We start from the raw sequence: 19,022 nt of genomic DNA on the forward strand, positions 1-19,022 counted from the left end.
CTGATAGGAGGACAGTTATAAGTACATGTGATTATCCTTACTTTGGGAGAAAAAAAATCTATATTCAGTAAGTAATTAGTTGCCTGGCAGTTACAATTTCTTAGATGTTCTCAAAGAGACTCTAAATACTACCCAGTGGATCACTATCACTGAAATCTGCATTTCTTGTAACTTTAAATAAAAAATTTTTACCCATTGAGGGGCACCTGGGAGGCTCAGTTGGTTAGGCGGCTGACTTCGGCTCAGGTTATAATCTCACAGTTTGTGAGTTCGAGCCCCGCGTTGGGCTCTGTGCTGACAGCTCAGAGCCTGCAGCCCGCTTTGGATTCTGTGTCTCCCTCTCTCTCTACCCCTCCCTTGCTCACACTCTGTCTCTCTCTGTCTCAAAGGTAATAAACATTAAAAATTTTTTTAAATGTTACCTATTGATTTTTTTAAATTATTTTATATCCACCGGTAGAACCAGAGTGTTCAGAGTATAGATAGATTAGATATAGATATAGATATAGATATAGATATAGATATAGATATAGATAGATATAGACACCAATCTCCTTAAAAAGCACAAACTAGCCCTGTCACCCTTGTCCTAGATCCTCTTTATGTGTCCATCCTCATTTTTCATCATTATTTTCAAACTTCATTACATGCATCCTCCATAGGTTCCAATAGCTAGAGTATGCAATTTGTAATTGCCTACTACGGACTGAATGTTTGTAATTCCCCCCAAAATTCGTATCTCGAAACTTAATCCCTCATGTGATGGTATTTGGAAATGGGGTCTTTCCCATTTAATCACTATGGAGGCAATTAGGTAACAAGAGTAATCGTGAGGGGATTATTGCCCTCCTAAGAAGAGATAACCAAACAAGAGTGTTTGCTTCCTCTCTCTCTGCTGTCAGCCACATGAGACTACAGCAATGTGTCCATCTGCAAAGCAGGAGGAGGGCGCACACTAGGAGCCAAAACAGCCAGCACATTGATCTTGGACTTCCCAGCCTTCAGAAATGTGAGAAATAAATGTCTGTTCCTTAACCAACCCAAGGGACAGTATCGTGTAAATACAGCCCCAGCCAAGTAGGACGGTTTCTGTATTGAGCCATACTCTCCCATGCTTCTCTTCCTTTGCATGTCCTAGTTCCTCTTCATGGGTGACCTTTCCCCTGCTTGTTTTAATGTCACATCTTATTTAGTACAATATATCTTTCAACATGTAATCACTAGGCAAAACTTAACGAGCTATTTTGCACATGCTTCTTCAGACGAAGTTTTCAAAATCCAATGTACAGTTTTACATTTACAGAACACTTTAGTACAATTAAAAATGTATTGTCGTAGTCACATCAGACTCCTTTTAAATGCCTAATAGCCACATGGGGCCACATCAGACAGAACAGCTCTATATAATCTGGGACAGACTCACCTTGACATGGGCATCATTTAAACAAAGATGATAGCGTCGCCATATAGAAATTTGTCAAATTGGTTTCTGTGTCAAAAGAATGATCTTATTCAATTTAAGCATTTATTGGGTACCACAGTCAATGGAGAGGGCCGACCAGAGTTGAGACAGTATCTTCTTCCTCTGTAAATCCCTTCTTTTATACCTAGCAAATTCCATGACTTTTTCCACTTAGTGGAAAAGATTTGAATCTTGCTTTTTTTGGAGGAAACAGAAAGCAGCCGCTGGTCTCCCAGTCTGGTCGAGAGGGCACCCTCAGTGTGTCCACACATCTTTCATAGCAGTATGTTATCAGTGGATTCATTGCTTTATGCTCTAATCGCCTGTTGGCTTGGCAGTTTTTCCCATGTGGTGGTGTTTTCCTTGAGGTGTAGACTAACTGCTCCTTCTCTTCATGCTCAGTGCCATAGCCACTCCTGGCACAGAGCTGTGTGCTAGTAACTGTTCAATGAATGGATATAAATCCCTTTAATAGGTCTCAGTTAGGTAACAGTTACTAAAAAGTGTCCAAAAGGATGGGATTTGAACTCAAGACAATGGGGAGAAAATACTGCTGCCTTAACCCCATCTGAAACTTTATTTTACTTATCATGTTTGTTGAAAATACACTTTTGAGACTTTATATAATATATCATGAAGGTGTTTGTGCCACATCCCATTGAAATTCTAACCTCTTTGGAAAGGGGGGGCTGCTTTTCAAGACATTAGTTATTGTTAAATGTGCTTATTGACAGTGACAGGCAGCTGGAGGTAAGTTCTTTGGGAGCAGAACAACATGGGGAGGAGGGACTCGAAAAGACCATACAGAGAACAGAATATGAAAAAGCAAAAGTAGCAAAATAATAGAAACAAGTATAACATCACAGCTTTGCTTATCAGTATATCTTCCTCCTGCTCGAGGACCTAAAATGGATTATTTTGTTAAAATACAGACATGGATTCCATTAAATCCGAATTGAAATCCAATTTCTTCCATTTCTGAGGTCTCTGAATGAGGGAAAGTTATTCATACTCTCTGAGCTTCATCTTTCATAACGGAAAAAAGGGGGACACATTGTGTGCTTTGCAGGGTTGCTTTGGACTATGATACACACATGATGCATGCCTTACATGATGTTGGAGTCACAGCAGAAACTCAATAAATGGTACAGTATAAATCCCTTCTGCCCTGTGCTCAAGGCTGTTCATGATGTGCTCAGCAATCTATCTGATATTTATTCCAACTTCTTGCCAACAATAGATGCTAACATCCATTCCTTGTGTGTTCTTCATGCATTTGACCACCCGAACTTTCCACATGCTATTCCTATATCAAATGTGTTGAGCAGATTACTCCCAAGCTTTCCAATAAACACACAATTGTGGGTGATTTTAGAGAAAGCATGTAGGTTGGGGTGTTCATTGCAATTTGAGGTGGAAAAGAAGGGGAACATTTCCTTGTTAATTGGATTTTGGAACCCACACACTTTGCCAACTAAAATGTCTGGCTAATTATATGCACAGAAAGTTCAGAATATTCCACATTTATTGGGGGCCTTCTATGTATGAGGCTTAGAGCTGTTTTGCCCACCATCTCTGTCATTTCAGGGAGGAAAGTTAACAGTTAAAAATAGTTGTTTTTCTACAATCCCTTTCAATTTCACCTGATTTAAGTTCCGAATGCACTTAAACGGTATGTGCAGCCTCAGCACAGGGATATATCTACTGTCCAAAAGAAGTAGACTACATTCCAAGAAACTATGACATCAACGCGCAGGAAGAAAATGTCCGCGAGGTTGAATTACAACTGCCGGATGTAAGGCTGAAGCATAGAGATCCTGCAAGGGCCCTGCTTTTTTTATTAAGAAATCTGCTGATGGAGTTTGGTTTGGCCTGAGCTTGAGCTCGGCGCTCATAATATCCTGTTCCACCTCAAAATCAAATACAAGTCAATCAAAAATTATTTTAGGCCTGCACTCTGTGCAGTTGTTAGGAAGGCATGATGCAGGTGCAGTTGAATCTGACAATGTGTCCGCCAAGCTGGCCCCATTCCCCCAGCACGGCTGAAAGGACAACTCCATGCACAACATCAACTTATCCGCATTTGGGGTATTCGTGTACTTGGGGTTGTCCACCACAATTATCAGCCTCCCAGGAGAGCCATGTGGTAATGTGGACACACTCCGTTCCATCACCAGTTATGTTTATTAAATCAATAGCCCACTAGCAAAACACGTTTCCTAACTTCTATAGGGTCTTGGTTATTGTTGCTATTAGAAAAATACATTTTTTAGGATTTACTAAAAACCTTTCTAGCTTCTGAGTCAAACTTCTTTTTTATAAATTTTTTTTAACGTTTATTTATTTTTGAGACAGAGAGAGACAGAGCATGAATGGGGGAGGGTCAGAGAGAGGGAGACACAGAATCTGAAACAGGCTCCAGGCTCTGAGCTGTCAGCACAGAGCCCGACGTGGCATGGACCGTGAGATCATGACCTGAGCTGAAGTCGGCGCTTAACCGACTAAGCCACCCAGGTGCCCCTTCTGAGTCAAACTTCTGACAAGTTTAACACATTTTATAAATACATTAAACAGCTGAGGAAATCATCACCTGGAGTTGCATCTCTGTCTCTCCCCCAATATACTGAGTTCTTACAAAAGTACAAGAAAAACTCATTCCCCAAATTCCAATACATAAAGACACGTACTCACATGCACACACGTGCACACCCATCCCCCCCCACATATTCAAATAGAAAGTATTTGAAAATCCTACATGTGGGATATTATGACAATATTGGATTCAGCTCTGAAAACTGTCCCGAGTCCCCTGTAGGAGCTTACGTGCTTTTCTAGTGCTTCCCTAGCATTCTTGCCTTCTTCTGTCAAAAGCAAGACATTATATTTAATTATCATTTATTTTAGTGTAAATCTGCATGGGCTCCTGCTTTTTGAGAGCGTGGTTACGTTTTATTCACCTGAAGTCTCCCTAGGAAAATCACACAAGATTTGGCACACAGGTTGTGCCCAAGAAATAGAAGAAAAAAATCCAAGTGAAAAAATAAACTCAAGGTTGAATAAATGTAAGAGACATTAACTGCGCACAAAATTGTGAGGATAAGGTAATCACTGTGGGATAAAGTTAGAAAGGTCATATTAAGGAGGTGAGAATAGATTGGCTATTAAAGATTTGTGAGGAATTTATATTCATCCATTTTAACTTTAAACGGCATTTTGAGTTCCATTTTTTAATTTTTCATTTATCCATTCACTCAAACACATATATTAAGTTTCTTTTCTATACCAAATCTCATAGTGAGTCCTAGGGTTACAGTAATGAATAAGGGAGACCCTTGAGGACAGGGATATGTCATCAAGGATGTACAAGCTAAAATTGTATCTGCTGGACAATGCCATATTAATTTAAATAGATTCCTATTTTAAAAAGCAAAGAAGAAAAAGTATTATCTCCAATTGCTAGGGGAAAGCACTAAGACTCAGGGAGTTTAAGGGATACATCCTATACCCGAAGGAGGTGGATTTGGTATTGAAACCCAAGACCTTCCCACCCTCAGGTTGTTTATTTTTTCTACTGCTCCAGAGTCGTCCATAAACAGGAAGTCGCGTGTAGGTACAGAAAATGAACTAAAAGGCGGCGAGAAACACGCCCTTGCTATAATAAGGTGCACAGTAGTGAGCACCACTTTTGTTTCGGGAGTGCTACATTAGGGATAGACTTATTGACCGCTCTGCGCAGCTCCCCCTGAGTAGCCAATTTAGGCGCCAATGCAGTTAAAAATAGGCTCTCTAGACATTTTCCTTTGCTCTAGCTCCAGGAGCTGACCACATTACCTCTCCTCACCCCCAATTAGTTCTCAATACAAAAGCACTTTGGCCCCCAGCCATTTCTAGAACCAGGGAAGCAGACTTCAGACCCAGCCTGAGCATAATTCCAAAAACAAGACCATAAGGGGAATGATGTGGAGTGAAGAACGTGGGCCGGATGGAGAGAGGTCATCCTACAGCATCATCCACAGTTCATTTGCCATTAATAATAAGACAGCCTGCATTCCTGGGCGTGCTTCAACCTGCTAATAGGTACTCTCTGGGGACGGTCTCATCCCTCCCCCTCCGGCTGAGTGGAGCCACTGCCGAAGTATCTATGGACTTAAACTATCCTGTGTAACAACAACGGGACCCTACAGCGTCGGAACCTCTGGACACTCCTCTGTTCCAATGGAAGGATTCTGGCTTCCTGGCCCTTCTTGTCTTCTGTATTCCTCACAAATGAGGGCATTTAATATGTCATCCTAATTCTCTTCTGTTTTCCATTTAAACACTCTCTTTATTAGAAGCACAAGCAATTGATTTAATTAAAAGGTTAATGCCAGAGCAATCTAATCTTCACTCCCCACCCTTCTCATCTGATTTATCTGGGGTTGTAGCATACATGAGAAATCACACAGAAGGAAAAGGGAAAAAGCATCAGGCTAGTTTTATAACTAGATAAATCAAAGGACAGCTGGGGAGGACTTAGTGTAGTGAACACTGCACTTTGGATGGAGATTTTTAGATATGTCACTCAGCGAGACTCTCATCACAAGGCATTTTGAGCAAGTTCGTTCCCTTTCTAGGGTTCAAGTTTCTGATTCATTAAGTGAGTGGGGTTTTCCAAACTTGCCTAATTATGAGGATTATATAAGGTACTTGTCAAAAATAGATTTCCAGGACCCACATCCGATGAACTAAATCTGAATCTTCAAAGAGGAAGAGGTCACCTAAGGTGTGACCTAATGGCCAGAAGAGTTCAGAACACTCTAGGCCAATGGGCCCTGCAGTCTTGTCTATCTCTGATACCTTGGCCACATATGACTGTGATTCTAAGGTATCATTAGATTTGGGTTATAGATAGAAACAAAATCAAGTGTTCGGGTTTTTTTCCAAAGTTCCTTTGAAGGTGTTAAAGTACAACAGCCAGAAGGCGTACCCAGGGCATGATCAGCCCCATAAAAAATCAGAAGACAAACAAGTTTATTTGTATATCCTGCCCAAACTGCCCTTTATATGTCCCCACTCTGTCTCAGTTGCTCTCCCCTCTTGCTGTTATTTGGCTCAAAGGTGGCTTCTGCTTTATATAGACTACCTATTGTGTCTGCTCCAGGGACTAGCACCCCGTTCACCCAGCCATCTCTCCTTTTCTGTCTCCTACACAACTATTCTCAACTGTGTCTCACCAGACAGTATCTGCGAACCAATTAATATTTATGTGTTAATAACTAGTTTGGGCATAATGTATTTCCTCAGGCAGAGTATTTGCATTTTAACTAGATATATCACCTAAACTTGAAAGAATTATTCTCTGTTGGAATTTTGAGCAACGTGCACAATCTAGCATAGAGATATTTGGGGCCAATGGGTTGCTTCTGACACACTAAATCACATCATATCATCATGGAAGAAAGTGCATTAATGGGGCTTTATTTTTTAATACTTTGATGTGTATAGAAGATTTAGCTACTAGGCTAAACATCTCTCTGCCTCATCCACATGAAAAGGAATTTTGAAAATTTAATCAAAAATCCATTTAGCCCTTTCTGCTATTACCAACCCGGCTACTCTTTTCCCCCCATTAGAAGCATCCCTACACCTTAGCTTTTTATGACAATGAAGTCTGATTTTTCTGCAATGCAAATCTAAAGAATAAATTAGAACATTGTGAAATATGTGCATCTTTGAAATGTTTAGAAAGAAAATATGATTGTAAGTGTCAAAACCACAGGTAGCCACATTTGAAAATGATGTGATGCACTTTTTTTTCTATAAAGCTGAATGGACACTCCTGATTTTTTAAACAATGTTTGCAACATCAAGACCAAATGCCTGAGGATTTTCCTGTGTGCAGAATAGAAAACAATTGGAAGATAACATTACTGGCAGAGATAAAATTTAAAGGAAAATATTGTCACCAGTATTCATCTTACAAAGTTCGTGTCAAACCTGACCAGGAAGGCCAAGCACAAGTGTTTTAGTTTCTGTGAAGAAATGGACAATGGTTCAGTTGCCTAGGTTCTAAACAGACTTCCTGGACTGGAATGATGGCCTGCCACCTTTAAGCTCTGAGTCCCTAGGCAAGCAGATTCATTCCCCTTGCCTTAGTTTCTTTATAAAGCATTAAAATATTACCTACTCAGCAGGATTTCTGTGGAGAATAAATGAAATCATGCAAACAACAAGCTTAGAATACTGCTCTGGCACTCAGTTATCATGGAATGTTAGTGACAAGTGTTATCATCATTACCCAATAGGCTTTTTCCCCAGAGGGATTATTAACTGGGGCCAATCTTTGCAAATCCAAGCTCTTAATTCCTGTTTATCACTTTGGTCCCCATCATGACCAACGTCCTTATAACATGTTGAAAAATTAAGGAAGTCTCAAGAATCCTTCTCACCCTTATGACTTAAACTTGGCAGAATCTTGTCCTGAGCGATCTGCTCTAGAATTCTTTCTCCAGACTCCACCCAGGCTAGAAGGATCCTTCCTGATCTTCCCTCACCAGTGTCCTGCAATGTGAGAAGAGATGCCCCAGTGGAAGAGCAAGAAAACTGTCTCCTTGTCCCCTATAGCTTCCACCAATGAAAAGTGTGGTCCAACATATTCATTGGTGGTACATTTGTGACTTCCATTCTCCATGTATCCATTTTAACTTATCCCCCATTGATTTTTTTAATGTTTAATTACTTATTTTGAGACACAGAGAGAGAGAGAGAGAGTGAGCGAGCAATAAAGGGGTAGAGAGTGATGGAGAGAGAGAATCCCAAGCAGGCTCCACACTCAGTGTGGGTCCCAATGATGGGCTCGATCCCACGACCCTGGGATCATGACCCAAGCCAATACCGAGAGTCAGACCCTTAACCAACTGAGTCACCCAGGCACCCCTATTTCCTATTGATTTTAATGTGAGTGAACTATGTATCACTTGAGAAGTCAATAACTACTTAGTAAGAGCCAACTTTGTGACAAGTACCATCCCGGGACTAAAGATTTATTGATGAAAAGGACAAATAGGATTCTTGATAGTCAAGAGACCAACAATATATATTTAAAAAAAAACCCGATTATTAAACAATCAAAAAAATGATAAGTGCCATGAGGAAAAAGTAGAGGTACTCTAAAATAGGAAGTTGGGAGAGGTGCCTGGGTGGCTCAGTCGGTTAAGTGGCCGACTTCAGCTCAGGTCATGATCTCACGATCCGTGAGTTCGAGCCCCACGTCGAGCTCTGTGCTGACAGCTCAGAGACTGGAGCCTGTTTCAGATTCTGTGTCTCCCTCTCTCTGACCCTCCCCCATTCATGCTCTGTCTCTCTCTGTCTCAAAAATAAATAAACATTAAAAAAAATTAAAAAAAAATAAATAAAATAGGAAGTTGGGAAAAGGACATATAAATTGGACATGTGAGAGATAAGTTTCAGTTGACAGGTTGAAATAAATAGAAAAGGTATTCTATTCAGAAGAGAATATATAGGGAGGCCATGTGAAGGAGAACATAACAAGCAAAAATGTGGTGCATGAAGGGAATGGAAGACAGAGCAAACAGAGAGAAGCAGAACCAGCTCATTTGCGGCCTGGGAGACTATGTTAAAGATTTGAATATTTCATGAAAGTGATGGAAAATCACTGAAAAGTTTTTACGAGAGTAATTAAAAGTTCAGAATTGTTTTTAAGAGATCAGTCTGGCTGCAATATAGGGGTGTCTGGCTAGGGAACAAATAGATGTGAGTCTACTGAGGATGCTCCTTTAAGTAGACATGTAAACTATTATGGTGGGTCTCGCTGAAGGGCTAGAAGAGGAGAGGAAAGCAAGTCAATACTTTTTGGACATGTATAGGGATTAGACTTGATGAGATGTGTATGAGAAAGGAGATGTGGAGGGTATTCTGGAAAATTCAGGAAAAGTTGTTTTTTGTGTAGGCAACCCTGATGTAAGATAATTGGGACATGCTGAGTTTGAGGGTCTCAAGGATATCTCAGTAGAGATGTCAGGAAGATGGCTGAATATGTGGATCTGGAGTTCAGATGAGTGGTGTTGACTTTGGATATAATTTTCAGCAATGAAACCACGGGAGTATAAGAATTCACCTAGGGAAATTGTATCCAGTGAAAAAATGAAATAATCTAAAATTGAACCTTGAGGTACTGCAAACTTGAAAGACTCAAGGGAAGAAAATAAACTATAAAGGAGCTATGAGCAAAGCGGGAGACACTGAATAATCTGTAGATGTCGAGAGGAAAGAATACCTCACAACAAGGGAATGGTAGAGTGTGAAATGCTTGTGAGAGGTCAAGTGTGCTGGGGAGTAGCAACGTTCAATCGTTCTACCATCAGGGAGCATTGGTGATCATACCTCAAGCCATTCTGATGGCTTGACATAGTTGGCATGTGACTGGGAAGTAACAATACCTAGATGGTAAATCTGGAGAATTCATCATGTTATTCGGTGAAAGGGAGGAGAAAGAATGGGAAAGTTTGATGGAGAATGGAGGTCACGGTAATGTTATATGAGGTTGTACCTTGAAAGGCTGAAGGAAGATATCTAGTATAAAGGGAAAAGAAAGAGATTGATCCATGTCTCAGAATTCCTGAGAGAGCAAAATGAACTGAGAAGTGGAGGTATTGGTTTTAAGTTGGGGAAAAACATACCGTCAAATCCTTCAGTTTACCAGGAGAGGAGAATGTACAAATACATGAAAGTCCTAGCGGAAGTTTTTCTATCATTCCTTCCAGGCTTCCCACTGCGAGTTCCACTGTTGCAATTTGAACATATGTAGAGCATATGACTTGTCTGTTTGCTTCCTTAGTGTCTGAAACGAAGTAATCTGTGTCTAGAACTAGTGTAGAGACAGGTGCGTATCCCCCTGAGATCTCAGAGTTTGACTTTGGTGCCCTACCTAGATGTATTCTCAGTAGTTTCACTTAATGAAAGGTTAGAGTGTTCTCTTTTGGAAAACAGCAAACAAGAGAAAGAGTTTCTGAGAATAGCACTCTCTATTTCGTAATCCCTGTACTACATATTCTCTCTCAGAGCCAGGATAGGCTAGGGTTATGCTACCAAAACAACTATCTCCATAGTTTATTTCTTGCTTTTGTTCCGTGTTTATTTCAGGCTGTAAGGGTGAAAGAAGTCGCAAGCTAACTAATGATCCACTGTCTTATCACTACACCATCTGAAAGCACAGCCTCCCAGTCTATGGGGCAGGAGACAGAAAGCTGAAAATGTGTATGTCATTTTCTGTGTGTGTCAGTCCAGCCTGGAAACCTGTTATTTCCTCCCACAGTTATAGTGGTTTGAACAAGGCCCTTGGCCCTACCTAACTAGAAGGGGGCTTGGAATTTTGGATGAACATCACCAACTTTGCCACAATCCCCCCACTCTTCTAGTCACTAAACATTTCTTTATATCTTTTTCCACACATATAACACACTTGACTCCTTACCAAATTAAACAGCCCAACGCCTCATCCATCCAGGACATTAAACTCAAAGTCTGGGATCTCAGTTTGATGTTCTATAGTTTCATAACTTGTTTTAGACTGGAGACCTATAAAGCAAAAATACAAATCATCTAAACCTCTATACTTAAATTATACTATGGACCAGAGACAAAGTAACCACCATAAGCACCTTTATCTCCTTCAGGAAGGGAAGGAAAGAGAGACAGGCATAGATCTAAAGAAACCTGAATTTTCATTGGATGAATATTGTGAATGTCTCCTGCTTTGGATCAGGGAACATTTTTTTGGCTGTACCTGATTCTGTGCCCCAAAACTCAAAGCCCTGAATTTGACACTCTGGAGTGTTCTTGCTTTTCCCTTCTCATTCTTGGACACATCTGAAGTCAGTATTTAGAAATCTCTTGTCTTTCTTGAGAGTTATACAGTTCTCGGAGAAAGTTGAAAGATCTAAGAATTGCTCTGAGTCTCAAAGACTTTAAAACTTAGCTCAAGTTCCCAGTTTCCTAGCAATACAATTCTCTCAAAAAAATTAGTATGTTTCTTGTGTATTTAATATAGATTAAAGTCAATGTCATAAACAAGACCCCCCAATCCCCTTTCCATTTGAGGGGGGATCTCTTAATACTAAAATAGTTTATTTTAAAAGGTGTTGCTTTAATAATCCTTGCATTTGTCAGTTAATTCCCTTTTTAGGAAAGATTTTACTATGGGGCATGTCTTCATCTTTGCCCTGTGGGATCTTTTTCATTTGGGAAGTTTTATCAGCAGGTGTGAATGCCATACCTATGTGATATTTGTCAAGAAGCTGAGTTTAAATTAGTCCATGTCTTTCAAAGATTCCTCAATTTTATTTCTTAGTCTTTAGGGTCTCAAGGATATCTGCTCCTCTGATATTATAAGTATGAATTTCTGGAATCACTCTATTCTGTTTTATTTCTGCTTGACATCAGAACCATTCCTCCTGAGATGATGTTTTTCTTGTAATACCTTTCCAAATGCTCCCTGTAAACATTAGTTCCCCTCTGATATTTATTAGCTCGTATATGGATCATTAAAAATACCTCTTGACTTCTTTCCAGGCAACTAATCTCTCTTATTGTGATGCAGCTTCCATTTTCCTACCCGCTTATGATCATGAAACCACAACTCTGATCCCATTTATTTTTTTAAGTATCTTCATATGTAACAAGAAGAGTGTTTATGTAAGGGGTACACATTCTGTGCCAGACATGGTTTCATGTGTTGTCTCATGTAATCCTTGCAGCAATATGATAAATCATCACCCCATCCAACTTGTAAGTGTTTCAGACATAGAGAGGTTAAGCAACTTTTTCCATGTTAGATAATACTAACTGGCAGACCTAGCCTTGTGGTTCTGGATTGTGTGGATTCCAAATCTCATCTCATTCCCTCCCACTCTTATCCCTGAAAGAGTTAAAATGATAGGTGCAATCCATAAACTGCAAGCAATTAAGCCAGCTGGAGTCCAGTGAATGGTTCAGATTTTACACACTATAGATAAGGTCTGTCTGAATTAAAATGTCTGAGTCCCAGGCACCTTGGTGTCCTTAAGAAATCACTGCAATTTAACACATCTTCTAGACATATTTAGAATGTCAAATTTTAGGCTTTTTTTTTTTTTTTGCTAGCTTTTTTTTTCACTTTCTCCTTAATAGAAATCTGGCAAGGATAAGTGTGGGTGAAATGAGGGAAACCTCTTTCAAGTGAGAAACTGCCAAGGACACCACACCTCAAACTACAACCTGGTGACCACATTATCAAAAAAGCCTTAATTTAAAGAACTAGTAGAAATCACACACAGGTGTTTATTTTTTAATTTTTTTTTAATGTAGCAATCTTGTCTTACTTTTTTTTCTCATTTCTTAATTCACACTGTGATACTTTTAGACTTTTTTTAACAGGCAGTGCTGTTGTTTGGAACACTCAGTTCACACTCTCTCTTTTCCAGTTCTTTCACACTTCCAGAAAAACATTGCTTAAAACTGCCATTATATGTCTTAGATCTTAATGTGCTCTACCTTGTCTTTTGAATTTTAATCTCTCAGTGACTATCTTTATGAAAAATAAATGGCCCCAAATAAAAATTACAAAATAATCAACCAATCTGGGCTCACTCACAGTGTCTGAAATACAGTACACACATGTGATGTTTATAAATGAAACCAAATAATACGAGCCATGATTTTCTCAGTGATCACATCATTGAGCCATTCAGCCCTTGTTTTGCAACTAACGAGAACTGGTCATTTCAGATTTAAAAGTTTTGTTCTGGATTAAAATAATATAAATTTATAGAAAACATGGAATATTCAATAAACCAGAAAAATCCCATCACCTGAAGAAAAACACTTCCAGTTTTTATGTTCATATATTTTATAGTACTGTTTATATATAACTGCACATATGATGCATATTGAGTTTCTTCTTAACAGTACAAAATGGCATTTCTAAGATCTTCACAAGTATCATTGATGAATATCATATTCTAATCCATCATGCATTAATTTACTTAATCAATCTGCTATGGTTCTGCATTTATCTGTCCTTTATATTCTTGTGGGATAAAAACGACTCTGCCATGGGTATCTTTCTAGTGTTACTTCTTTACAATTTGTCCCCAAAATTGGGATTACGGGGTCAAAGTTTACTGATGTTTTCAAGCCTCCGAGTACACATTGTGAGGGTGTTTTCCAAAACATTTGTACAATTTTAGGGTTTCAACAGTGAAAAACTGTTAGTCACTTCACTCTAGCAAACACTGAGATTGATTAGAAAATCTTTCATTGATAACTAGTTTATAGTGAGCATATCTGGTGTATTTAGCACTTTGTTAAGTGCTGGTATTTTTTAAATGCTTACACATACAATATCTCATTCAGGAAGACTTGCAAAAAAAAAGATGGATAAGCTATTATTAGACTCTTGTGTAAGTGGAGCATTTGAGGCCAATTACAGTCAAATAAAATGCCTACGGTCAGTCAATGGAGGAGCTGAGAGTCTAGGTCACATTCTGCAACCCGCAGGCTGGTCCTTTTCTTTCTATCCCATCTGGCCTTGTCTGAATGAGTCCCTCTGTGCACTCATGCAGACAGAGTGACACTTTCCTACAGCATGAGGACAGGTGCATGGCTTCCATTTAGCTACCATTTTTTTTTTTCTGTCAAACACATCCATATGATGGGTCCCACTAAATCCTTTTAGATTATGTCTAGGGCCATATTGGTATAAAAGGCTGCTAAGAGCTGAGATCACTCTTTAAATTATTGGGCCATTTACAGAAAGAGAAAACTGAGGAAGACACATGTGCCAGATTCATTATCACCCAGTACACTGGTTCATGTTCATCACTGTCAGTAAACCTACTGTGTACGTGAAAGGAGTATAGCACAAATCCATGTGTGTGCCCTAGCGCCTGGCAGAAAGACAATCCTACTGGTCTTCTCAGTTTCCCTCTCATATTCTTTCTTCTTTGGCCACACATTGTTATTCTGAGATCAGAAATATGCAATGAAATCTCACTTCTACCTCTCACTTTTCACAGCAGGCTACCTCATTTGCAGATTGATTTTATATCATTAGCCAGTGATAATTAGAATGCTAACATTTTAATTAATGTAGTCATCATCAGTTGTTTTCTTTTGCTCTATGATATCCATTGCTACATTTGAACTTATTTTTTAGACCACTGATGGATATAACAACACTAAAGAAAATTTTCTAAAAGGAAAAATCTCACAATGTTTATTTTAGCACATCTGTTTCAATGCTTGATTATTCTATGTATTATTTGTCCATATGCATAATATGCATATATTTATTAAATTTTGAAATTATGTTGTATGAATTTCCCTTCATATGTCATGAAATTTGGGATCCATGTTTTATCCATAATTATGGTTTGTAATGGTTGTGTGAAATTTCATTGTATGCATATACAAAGTTTGTTTGCTATACATCATATGGAATAGGGGGGTATTTATAATATTTTTTCACTCTTAAAAAGAAAGCTGTAATAAATATCCTTGTGCGTTTGTAGGATTCTAAATTGAGGAACACTTCCTCATATTAATTCTATATTGAGAAGAATCTCCCTAAGATCACTCCCAAAAAGTGACCTCAGAGGGCTACAAAGTGTATACATTTGGCAATTCTTGATGCGTATATCACAATTACCTTCCCAGAGGACAGTGCTATTTCTATTGATTCTTTTTCTGACAAATTTTATTTAAATTCCAGTCAGTTAACACACAGTGTAATATTAGTTTCAGGTGTAGAATTTAGTGATTCAGCCCTCCCATACAACACCCAGTGTTCATCGCAACAGGTGCACTCCTTAATCTCCATCACCTATTTCACCCATTTCCCACCCACCATGCCTCTGGTAACCGCTAGTTTGTTCTCTATAGTTGAGTCTGCTTCTTGGTTTTCCTGTCTTTTATGCCCTATATTCATATGTTTTGTCAATTTTTTCATATGAGTGAAATCATATGGATTTGTGTTTCTCTATTTCACTTAGCATAATACTCTCTAGCTACATCCACATTATTGCAAATGGTAAGATGGCATTATTTTTTATGGCTGAGTAATATTCCAGTGTGTTAGAGTGTGTGTGTGTGTGTGTGTAGTCAATGGACAGAAATGAACCCACAACTGTATGGTCAAATAATCTTGACAAAGGAGGAAAGAATATCCAATGGAAGAAAGGTAATGTCTTCAACAAACAGTGTTGGGAAAACTGGACAGCAACATGCAAAAGAATGAAACTTGACCACTTTCTTATACCATACACAAAAACAAATTCAAAATAGATTAAGGCCTAGAACTGAGACAGGAAACCATTACAATCCCATAGGAGAACAGTTCTTTCTTGATATGTCTCCTGAGGCAAAGAAAACAAAAATAAATAAATAAACTATTGAGATTTCATCAAAATATTTCTACTGATTCTTATAAAGCTTTCTGAAGCTGTAGACCATGGTTAACCTATTTTACAGTAGATTTAATTTTTTTTTAATTTTTACTTGTTTTTGTGAGAGAGACAAAGAGAGTGTGAGCAGGGGTGGGGAAGAGGCACAGAGAAAGGGAGACACAGAACTTGAAGCAGGTTCCAGGCTCAGGGCTGTCAGCACACAGCCTGATGCAGGGCTCGAACTCACAAACTGTGAGAGCATGACCTGAGCCAAAGTCGGATGCTTAACTGACGGAGCCACCCAGGTGCCCCATAGTAGAGTTTTAAAGTTGTCAGCTATCTAACATAATAAGGAAAGCCTACTGAGATATGTACTAGAGGAACACAAGTCCCTGTGTTAGGGTATGGCTTGTAGCAGATGATTCCTCTCCTCAACAAGTTCTTAAGGCAGGAAGACTTGATATTTGGTCTCTCTCTCTTTTCCAGTTCTAAATGGCAAAGTGGGGAAGAATCAGACTAGACTGAAGCTTTAAGTCAGGTCAGAGCTTTCGAGAGGTCCCTCGTTGTCTCCTTCCCCCACTTTCACTAGACTGATCCCCCAGGCTATTGTGACTCATAACAGAAAACCATCTCAAACTATATGTTTTCCTAACCTCTCACACTCTGAGCACAATGAGACTGGAGAAAGCCTGATAAGTATGTGAAGACTTCAAGGAACAATATACCCTCTTTCCATGAAGATGCTAGAACCTGGAGTAAACACCAAATCTTGCCAATTTGGTAACAACTATATACACAGTCCTTTATTTCCTAAGTGGGTTTTGAAGAAGAGATTTCTGTGGCTGTGTTTCCATTCACATATTTGTTTAAACATTCTTATATCCAGTCTATTTGGAATTCTGTAACATGTTAATTATCATGGAGTTTCGGGACAATAAGTGTTTGATTAGTCTTAGATAAAAGATCAAGTCCTAAGTCATTTCAGGTCAAAAGAATGTTTTGTGAAAACTAATGAGGGAAATCTCACTCAAAAGGACTCAGGAAGCTAGAAGAGAAAGCTGGAAGAGATAGCAGTGCCACTCAATATCAATTATGAAAAGATTGTCATTTACAGATACCAACAGAAGAATCATCAACAGGAAAGACTAATCAATCAATTGCTCCAACAGGATAAGATGTACATTGAATCTTCTACAAGAAATCCACTGATTCACTTGGTAAGAAACCATCATCTCTCTTAACTCTTGCTTTCCTCTGTGAAGTTTCATTCAAAACAACCCCTCCCAACCTCCTCCTTTTTCTCCATAAAATAGCATTTCTTCCAGTGTCTGCTGGGCATGCCTATGTTTTTACCTTGGCTTGTTTTTTGCAAATTGCAATTCTCTTTCATTCCCAGCAGGAGGAAAGTTTTGCTGGTAAAATAACTCACTTGAGGTTAAAACGTGTTATGTAGTTAGAAAGAGTGAAAAGATCGGTAGGTTGTTCTTTGGAGTTTAAAATTTCTTCAAAGAAGTGACTTGATTCTTTGCAAAATCATTTTCATATTTGGTCAGTGTCTCTAGTTCTGTTGCCTTGGGAATTTAGGAAGTTAGGGAAAACATAGTTGGAATCACTTTATTTTTTGAGTAGCTTGCTGAACTAGCCAAACATTGGTGACCCTGCTCCCTTCCAGGGTAAAACTACTTTAAGCACATTTGAAAGGGAGGAAACCAAAAATATGGTTACAGATAATAAAAAGTTAACACATTCAAAAAAATTTTTTTTTCTATTTCTCTAGAAACTGCTGTTGGAATTTTGATAAGGATTGAATGGATTCCATATATTGCTTTCAGTAGTATGGACAATTTAACATTAAATCTTTCAATATATAAAAATAGGATATCATACATTTGTTTGTGTTTTCTTTATTTTTATCAATGTTTTGTCAATTTCAGTATGTTAGTATTTTGCCTGCTTACTTAGGTTTATTTCTAAGTATTTTATTCTTTTTGGTGTTATTATAAATGAGGTTATTTTCCTAATTTTCTTTCCAAAAAACCCATTGTTAGTGTATAAAAAGGCAAAATGATTTTTTTTTGTATTTTGGTTTGTAGCCTGCATCACTACTGAGTTCACTTATTAGTTCTAACCATGTTTTAAATTTTATTTATTTATGGAGTTTTCAGGGGTTTCGATATATTAGACAATGTTATCTGCAAACAGGAACAATGTTATTTCTTTTGTTCTGACTTAAACGCTTTTTATTTGTTTTTCTTGCCTACTTGCCCTGGCTAGGACTCCCTGTATTACACTAAAACGAAGTGATGAGAGTATGCATCCTTACCTGATTCCAGATCTTAGAAGAAAAACTTTCAGTTTTTTCACTACTGAGTGTGATGTTAGCTGTGGGCTTTCAAATATGGTCTTTATTATGTTGAAGTAGTTTTCTTTTATTTTAGTTTTTGACGTTTTACATGGAAGAATGTTGAATTTCATCAATTTTTTGGCATCTATTTGGATAATCATGCTAGTTTTATCCTTTATTCTGTCAATGCAGTATATTGCGTGAATTGGTTTTTATATGTTGAAACATCTTTGCATCTCAGGGATAAATTCTACTTGGTCATGCTATGTGATCTTTTTATTGTGCTGTTGAATTCAGTTTCGTAGTATTTGTTGAGGACTTTTTCATCTACATTTATTAAGATATTGGCCTGTAGCTTTCTTTTCTTGTGATGTCTTTGTTTGACTTTGGTGTCAGGTTAATACTAGCATCATAAGACAAGTTTGAAAGTATTTTTTCTGCTTCAGTTTTCTGGAAGAATTTGAGAAAGATTGCTGTTAATGCTATTTAAATGTTTGATAGAATTTATCAGTAAAGCTATCTAGTCCTGGACTTTTCTTTGTGTAAATTTTTTTAATACTGATTTAATCTCCTTACTAGTTATAGTACAATCTGTTTAAACTTTCTATTGCTTCAGAATTCCATCTGCTGGTTGAAGTTCCAATAATTTATTTACTTACTTTAAATGATCTAGTTTATTGGTATATTAGTGGTTATATTAGTCTCTTCTGATCCTTTTTATTTATGTGGCATCAAATTTAATGTCTCCTCTTTCATTTCTGATTGTATTATTTCAGTTTTCTTTTTTATTTTTATC

The 19,022-nt window shown here is 38.2% G+C and overlaps 1 long non-coding RNA gene across 2 annotated transcripts in view; it reads right to left on the minus strand.

Moving 5' to 3' along the window:
* Positions 1-19,022, minus strand: part of LOC132673354 (uncharacterized) — a 48,419-nt gene that overhangs the window by 15,347 nt on the left and 14,050 nt on the right. The gene's annotated exons all lie outside the window — the stretch shown is intronic.

This window comes from Panthera onca, chromosome C1 (assembly GCF_046562875.1).
Source record: "Panthera onca isolate mPanOnc1 chromosome C1, mPanOnc1 haplotype 2, whole genome shotgun sequence".
NCBI lineage: Eukaryota > Metazoa > Chordata > Mammalia > Carnivora > Felidae > Panthera > Panthera onca.